The following is an 8,062-nucleotide window of genomic DNA, read 5'->3' on the forward strand; positions in this document are numbered from 1 at the left end:
AAAGATCCAAAAAGTGGCTGGGTGGCCCACACCCTAAAACATATCTGAAGTGCGTCAGTTTATCGGCCTGGCATCCTATTACCGACGTTTCGTTAAAGATTTTGCCTCCATTGCCAAGCCCCTCCATGAATTGACCACAAAGTATGCTCGCTTTAACTGGACGGACAAATGCCAGGAGGCATTTGAGCAACTGAAAAGCCGTCTGACGTCAGCACCCGTGTTGGGTTATCCTCTCGACAGTGGCCAGTTGCTCCTCGACACGGATGCCAGTGACTGGGGAATTGGAGCAGTCCTCTCCCAAGTGCAAGAAGGTGAGGAGAGAGTACTCGCTTATGGAAGCAGGAGATTGTCAGCCACTGAGCAAAACTATTGCACCACCAGACGAGAACTTCTGGCAGCTGTCGAATTCACCTCTCATTTCCGGCAGTACCTGCTAGGGAGATCATTTATCATACGGACTGACCACAGCAGCCTGCGCTGGTTGACTCGGATGAGGGAACCCGAGGGCCAACTCGCTCGCTGGTTGGAAAAACTGGCAGAGTATGACTTCCAAGTGATCCATCGTCCAGGGAGACACCACCAAAACGCAGATGCGCTATCCAGAAGACCCTGCGGAACGTCCTGCCCATGTACAGTGCCAGAACCTAGTCTTCATAGCCAGTTTCAGCATAAAGGAATTCAGTGCAACATGGCACAGAGTCCAGCTGCAGAGGATGCTGGAGAAACTCCTGCAGAGCAACCTCCAGTGGGGGTAGTGGACATTGCCAGTGACAATCAAGCTGGTTCTTTGTTCCGTCCAGGTGTCTACAGAGTGAGTGAGCCAGTCCCAACCAACCGGTTTGGTGGTTGGACTCAAGAGGAGTTAATCAATGCCCAAGAAGCTGACCCAGATATAGCACCAGTAAAAAAATGGATGGACAAAGGGATGGGCAGGCCACCCTGGGCTGATATAGCACCCTACAGCCCTGCCACCAAAGCCTAATGGTCGCAGTGGAAAAGGCTCTACCAGAAAGACGGAGTTTTGTTAAGGAAGTTTTACTGCACGGATGGAAGGGTGTTCTATCCACAGATCCTGCTGCCTCAAGAGTATTGCATCTCGGTGACAGAACAATTGCATGATGGCCCAGTCGGTGGCCATTTTGGAGGAGAAAGGACTCTTGCACGTCTCAAGACCCGATACTATTGGTACAATATGAAAGATGATGTCACCCTGTGGTGTCGTACTTGCACCAGCTGCGCTGCAAAAGCCCGCCCCAAAAAAACACCTCAAGCCGCCATGGGCACAGTCCGAGTTGCTGCCCCCTTTGAGCGGATCGCAGTTGATTTAATGGGACCATTAAACGAAACTGAACGGCACAATCGCTACATAATAGTGGTACAGGATTATTTTAGCAAATGGGTGGAAGCCTACCCTGTTCCCAACGAACAAGCAACGACAGTGGCTGAAAAGATTGTCTCCGAGTGGGTGTGTAGGTACGGAGCTCCACAGTGCCTACACAGCGACCAAGGTACAAATTTTGAGTCGGCTGTGTTTCAGGGAATGTGTGAGCTGCTGGGAATCGACAAGACACGGACCACGCCGTTTCGCCCCCAGTCAGATGGCCAAGTGGAGCGTTTCAATGCAACCCTGCAGAAAATCATAGCCACCACTGCAGAACGATGTCATTGGGACTGGGACATTATGACACCATATGCAGTCATGGCTTACCGTGCTACCAAACACAGTTCCACGGGCCTGACACCTAATATGATGTTGTTCGGACGGGAAATTACAGAGCCAGTGGATCTTGTTGCTGGGCTGCCACCTGACCCAGACAACACTGCTACCCCCCCAGCTTACGTTGTACAGCTCAGGAAACGACTCGAGCTCTCTCACCAGTTGGCCCGGGAGGAGCTGGGAAAATCTGTTGAGCGTGCTAAACGACAGTACAACAAAAATGTTTGCAGAGTCCAACACAAAGTCGGTGATGTAGTATGGCTCTTGATCAAAGGCACAAGGAGAGTACAGAATAAAGTGCGAAAGTTCCTGCCTTCCTATGAGGGCCCATACTTCGTAGTTGGTGTACTGGATGATTTGGTCTATCGGATTAAAAGGGGCCCGAGGACGAAGATGAAAGTCGTTCATCATGACAAACTTAAAGCTTACCATTCCAGGACAACCCTCGACAATAGCTGGGTTTTTCATGAGGCTGAAACGTGGGCACCAGTGGAAGCACCACCCCCGTTGTTAGACCCCAGCTCTTCAGAAATCAATGTTAGCCCCCTCGACATTTGGGGTGAATCACCAGAGAAGGAGGACCCTGTGGTGGATTCCCTACCACGTCTTTTCTCTGTACCACCATTATCGGCAGCTTCACTAAGCAACGGCCAGCTCCCTTGTCAACCCGCTGAGCTTTCACTGCATGCGGCTGGGACCCAGCATGAGGCCAGGGGACAAGCTGTTTGCCCAGGTTTAAACTCCACTCCTCAGCAACGACCCCGGCGGGTCCGCAGAGCTCCTGTCACGTTTGGTGATTGGATTGGTTATTAAGCAAATCTACCTGAGGTTGGGTGTAGGCGGATCGCTGCCCTCCTCAGAGGAAAAGAGTTCCAGTTAAAAAAAAAAACAAAAAAAAAACAACAACAAACAAACTAAGAGTTCATGTGTTGTCAAAAGCAAAAGAGTTCCTGTAATGTCAAAAAAAAAAAAAAAAAATTTCAATATTGTATCATTACTAAAGTAACTTGTTTATGTTGAAGTTAAAAAATGTGAAGAGGGTGTGGGCTTCGTATAATTGTTTACTACCAAGATTTGGTAATTTGGATTCTAATGGGCTACATAGATTGGTATAATAGTCTGGGTTTGTTACTGCTAAGAACTTAGTAACAGAATATTTTGCTTTCGTTTCGCACTTGAAATCACACTCCTGAGTAACTTTATGTTAACGTTGAGGATGTTTGGATAATGACTGTCTAATCAATATCTCCCTGTATACTGGTAATGATGCTGGAGATATGTTAAAGGGTTAATCATTCTCCAGAGTGGGGGTAGTGTTGCAATCTCTGCCTCCCTCTGTTGGCGTGTTGAATAAAGAAAACGCATTTGTGTGACGAAGTGCCCTTTTTCGGCGCTCCGTAGGAGGGAAAATACAAAATATAAACAGTATATAGTCGGTCTGAGTGTAAAAATGATAATGCTGCAAGCTATGTTCCAGTTGCTAGCAAGCAAAGTGCCTATTCAGACTGTAAATGTGTACAACTGTGAGCAATAAAGCCCGAGTTCACTTCTGCAACCAACCGACGGATAAGTTTCACTTTGTTTTATTTATTTATTTATTTTTGTTATACTCCGGCTCTGTTAGCCCGGATTTCTAGACGCAAGTTACCTGTCACGAGCCAAGGATTACGAGCCTGAAAGCAAAAAGGTAACAATGAGTTTCGGCAGACCGATTATACTGGAGCACCAACTAGCGTTCATGACTTCAGACAACAACAAACCACAGTGAACATGAACGATGAAGCTGATGAGACCGCTTTGGTTGGTCCCGTGGATGGGAATTTTTTTTTATAAAAAACGAACGGATGGAAGGGTCGATAAGAGCATGGTTGTGTGTAAGCTATGCAACAAGGAATTCACATATCACCGCAGCACATCGAGCCTCAAGTATTATCTCAATGCAAAACATATAGCAGCTAGCGTGGACATTAGCCCGACTACGAGTACAACGACTTGGTTGAACAAAAATAAACAATATTTTGTTGCTTAAGCTTATGTATTCAGTCATTATTCATGGTATACTAAAAATCCATGTGAAAAAATAACTTCTCAATGTTCTCTCAAAGGTCAAATATTTATATGTGATTAAAATGTGATTAATTTTGATTAATTGATTACAAAGCCTCTAATTAATTAGATAAATTTTTTTAATCGAGTTTCGGCCCTATATATATAATTATTTATTTTGAGGATGCACCGAATATTCGGCCGCCGAAAGACTTTTATCACCGAAACAATACGGCCGAAATGTTGTGATGAAGCAAACCGCGACCTGCTTTGCTTGTCTGGACTTATTTCCGTAGGCTATCCCTGTGTCTCAATTCATTCCCTAGCTCCCGAGGTCGTGAATCAGTACGTGATCACAGATTGGCTCGCATGCAATTTGCGGATTAATACGCACATTTAAATAGGGAAAGTTTATCATTTGCACGTGTTTCAAAGGCTTGCAAATGTTAATGTTCAAGTGATTTTAAACAATTTAACCACAAAAAGCCGCTAAAGGGAGCAGCGTTCTGTACACAGACGCACATGCTGCTGAATGTGTCCGGTCCAGCTTCAGTCAGATGTGATCATGCCCTTTAAAGATCAGAACTCTTGATGTGTAAACTTTAGAGCGATAGCGCTATTGTGTCTCGTACTTTGTAGTGAACAGCGTACAACAAACCATTCCAGACCCCTCCCTAATTGCTACATTTGGACCGGATTTTTTGTGGGTTAACATAAAGTGTCCAGTTCGATTAGATAAGACAAACCAACATCTTATGGCGGACCTCCTTGCCAAAGTGTAGAAGGAGAGGACGTTTTGATGGGCCCACACCATCTCTGCTTATCATCCTTTCAAAAAAAACCTTCACCATCTCATGAAGGCAGGTTGATCATAAATTCCTTAAGCACACAGCAAGGCTTTACAAAGTATTGGCTAAACCAAAGGACAAATCTTTACATCCTTCCACCACCAAAATGGACTTAAAATCATCACCCATTGACTTCATACTCGTTTAAATATACTAGCATTCTGAATTAAATCTCTTTGTTATGAAAGTGTTCAAATTATCAAAGTTATTAAAGAGCACCTATTATGAGATACACGTTTTTAAACATCCTTTTGTGTGTAGGTGTGTATTAGTACATGCTAACGATATTCAAAAAGTACATACCTCAAAGAAAACGATGACGCGATTTATCGTCTCTAACGTTCTAGGACTACAAAAAAACACTCGGATTGTAGGCAACAGTTTACTTCCTGGGATTGGTGACGTAGACAAGACCAACATTATCATAGTTCAGCCCTCTCTGCTTTGCTTGGGTACGCCCTCAAAGACGGGGGTGGAGAGCTCCGAGTCACACTGAAATGGCGGAGGTTGGGAGTCCCTGATTCGAGTGTTTGTAAACTCGTTTCATTGTTTAAGCGTTAAATCTCTCAAGTGGACGATGTCTCTTTATATGCAAGGGCAAAATAGCACTTTATAGACTCCCACAGAGGCATCATGTTTAATACGGTTCTGGCAAAATCCAGTCAGAAGTTGTTTGTAAGTTCACAGAGTTTTCACAATAGCCTTTTTCACACAGTAATTCTAGTAAATTACCATGAATTTACCAGAATGAATTTACCAGTAAATACAAAAATGTGCCGTTCACACATGCAGTGACGTTCCGTCTTTTTACCAGTAAGACATCATTCACACATTAGTATCAAAATACCGGTAAACTCGGAGAGAAAGCGGAAGTTACCTGTGGTGCGCAGCCGCGAGCTCCGTGTCGTATTTGTACACAACGGCTGGTTATGACTTAATATCGTCGGTCCGTATTTTGTTGTTTTCACATCTGTGGCAAACGGTCACGAAGTTGCTCGTGACCACACAACATTGCGTTAGGCGGCGTCAAACGGAACCTGTGTTTGCACATTAGGCTTCACCGAGGGTGTGCTAAGGACGTCGGCAATTTGGCTAATATATGGTAAGCTGTTTTAAACAACTTTGAAGAAATGTGGATGTTAACTTCAGTTGTGCTCTACATTTAAGCAGAATGGGTGTGGAAATGAACGTAAACAGTGCGGTGGTAAACGCGTCATCTGTTTAAAAACGTTCTGATTGGCCCCATCTGTCAGCGCGGTCTGACGTCGTCCGTTCTAAATGCCGGTAAACCTATATTTTTCATTCACACATAGCGCTTACCGGTAAATTACTGGTAATCTTACAACCTGTCTTACTGGTAAATTGGGAGCACTGATTTACCAGAAAGGTTCTGTTCACACATGACATGTTAACTGCAATTTACCAGTAAATTACCAGTAAAGACTGTATTTGTGAAAGGGACTAATGACTGCTTTATGAACCGAAGCCGGATTTGCACGACGTCTCCTCCTGAAAGTTGGATTACCGTGCACTTCTGGATCACAGGCTGTAAGTATCCATGTTTTATTATTTATCTTTTACGTTACCGGTTACCGGAGCTTAACGTGTGCGTGTAAAGCGAGCTTGCAAGCTAATTGTTGTGTGTTGTAATACTGTATTTCATAAACAACGTACCATATTTACATGTTGAATTATGCAGACTATCGTTTTTTTATTGATGTTGATTTAGACGTGTTTACAAACTTGCTAAGTTACCAGCTAAACTGTTACTGGTAAAGTTTGTTCTCATGATCAAGAGACTCCAAATTACATTACAGATGATTTGTTTATGTATTTTACTGTTGTATTTACTTGAAGCTTTCTTAGATTTTGAGACGAAGTAAACACGTAATGTGTGTTGCGTATGTTGGGGCATGTAATATGTAATACATGAACGTTTCAATGAATAGTCTAACGATTTATAGTCGTTGTACCCTATTGTTATAATTATAATATTTTTTTTTTTTTGACTGATTACATGTTTGTTTTATTTTTTCTATATCCCAGATTCGCAGCAGGACACATCCTTTTACACTGTAGGCAGCAGTAGACGTGATGTATAATGCCAAACATGCAACATAATTACACACAGTACAAGGAGTCAGACTGGCATATGAGAAGCAAAGGTTTGTAACACATATGATGTACAGTATTTAGCTAGTGATACCACTACCAGTCTTAATGTATAACTGATGATGACAAAGTTTTTTTTCTCTGCATAATCATAGGAACCCAGGCAGTAGCATTGTTTCACAATGTCTCCATCACCATCATCAGTGGATGCCTTTGCCGTCCGTAGCCTGAGATTTCAGATTTGCAACACAAAATGTGATTTTACCATTTATTGGAATGCTGTGCAGGTATTTAAGTATTTTAGTAACTGTGTTAAATAAAGTAGTATTTACTTTTACAATAAATGTGTTGCTTGTTTATATTTTTACAGGTTGTACCTTGCAGCCATCCATTACCAAGTCACCAACCCATAACAAAAGCAGGAGAGGGAAAGTATAAGGTTATGTTCCAAAAAAACACAAGCGACATACTGTAAGCAGTAATGTTTTTATTTCAAATATATTCATAAATAAAAACTTAATGTATGAAGCAGGGAAATAAATAATCAAAACAAAAGATTTATTGACTGCAATATTTTTACAGTTATGGATGATGTGATCAGGCTTGTGTTGGATGTAGGCCTGGCAAACTCGATTCCTTTTAAGGATCCGGGTTATTGTGAGTCACTCACTAAAGTGATCCGGGTTGTGTGATTCACTTGAGTCATTTGAGTCAGTATTGCTAAATTGCCAAGGAAACTCAGTACAGACCCACTTGTAACCGGCTGATCCACGCGACTCGAGATTCTCAGAGCCGGAAACATTGCAGACTCGCAGACCATGGACATGAGACTCGCTCTACAGATCCCACTAACCGGCTGATTCGCGTGGATCAGCCGGAGCCGGTTAGTGGATCTATAGAGCGACTGAAGTCTCCTCAAAAGCAAATCCATAACAAAAGCCTTTCACTTCTGAAATAACATGCTTATAGGTTTTAGGTTTGGTGTGTATGGTCGACCATTTAAAAAAGAAGCCTAATAACAATAGCATAATAATATAGAGAAAATATAGAAAATAACTGTCCTGCTTATGTAGCCCCCAGAGTCGGAGAGACAGTTCGCGCAGATCAGCCGGTTACGGATCAGCCAGCGGATCAGCTGGTTACGGATCAGTCGGTTACGGATCAGCCGGTTACGAGTTGAGAGACTCTCGAGTCAGAGCAGATTCGCATGTCTCTCGAGTCCGCATTGTTTCTCCGGCTCTGAGTGAGAATCTCGGGTCAGTTCGCGGGAATCGCGGCTCGCGCGCATCCACAGGTCTCTCGAGTTTGCAATGTTTCCGGCTCTGAGTGAGAATCTCGG

Source organism: Paramisgurnus dabryanus, chromosome 2 (genome assembly GCF_030506205.2).
Source record: "Paramisgurnus dabryanus chromosome 2, PD_genome_1.1, whole genome shotgun sequence".
Taxonomy (NCBI): domain Eukaryota; kingdom Metazoa; phylum Chordata; class Actinopteri; order Cypriniformes; family Cobitidae; genus Paramisgurnus; species Paramisgurnus dabryanus.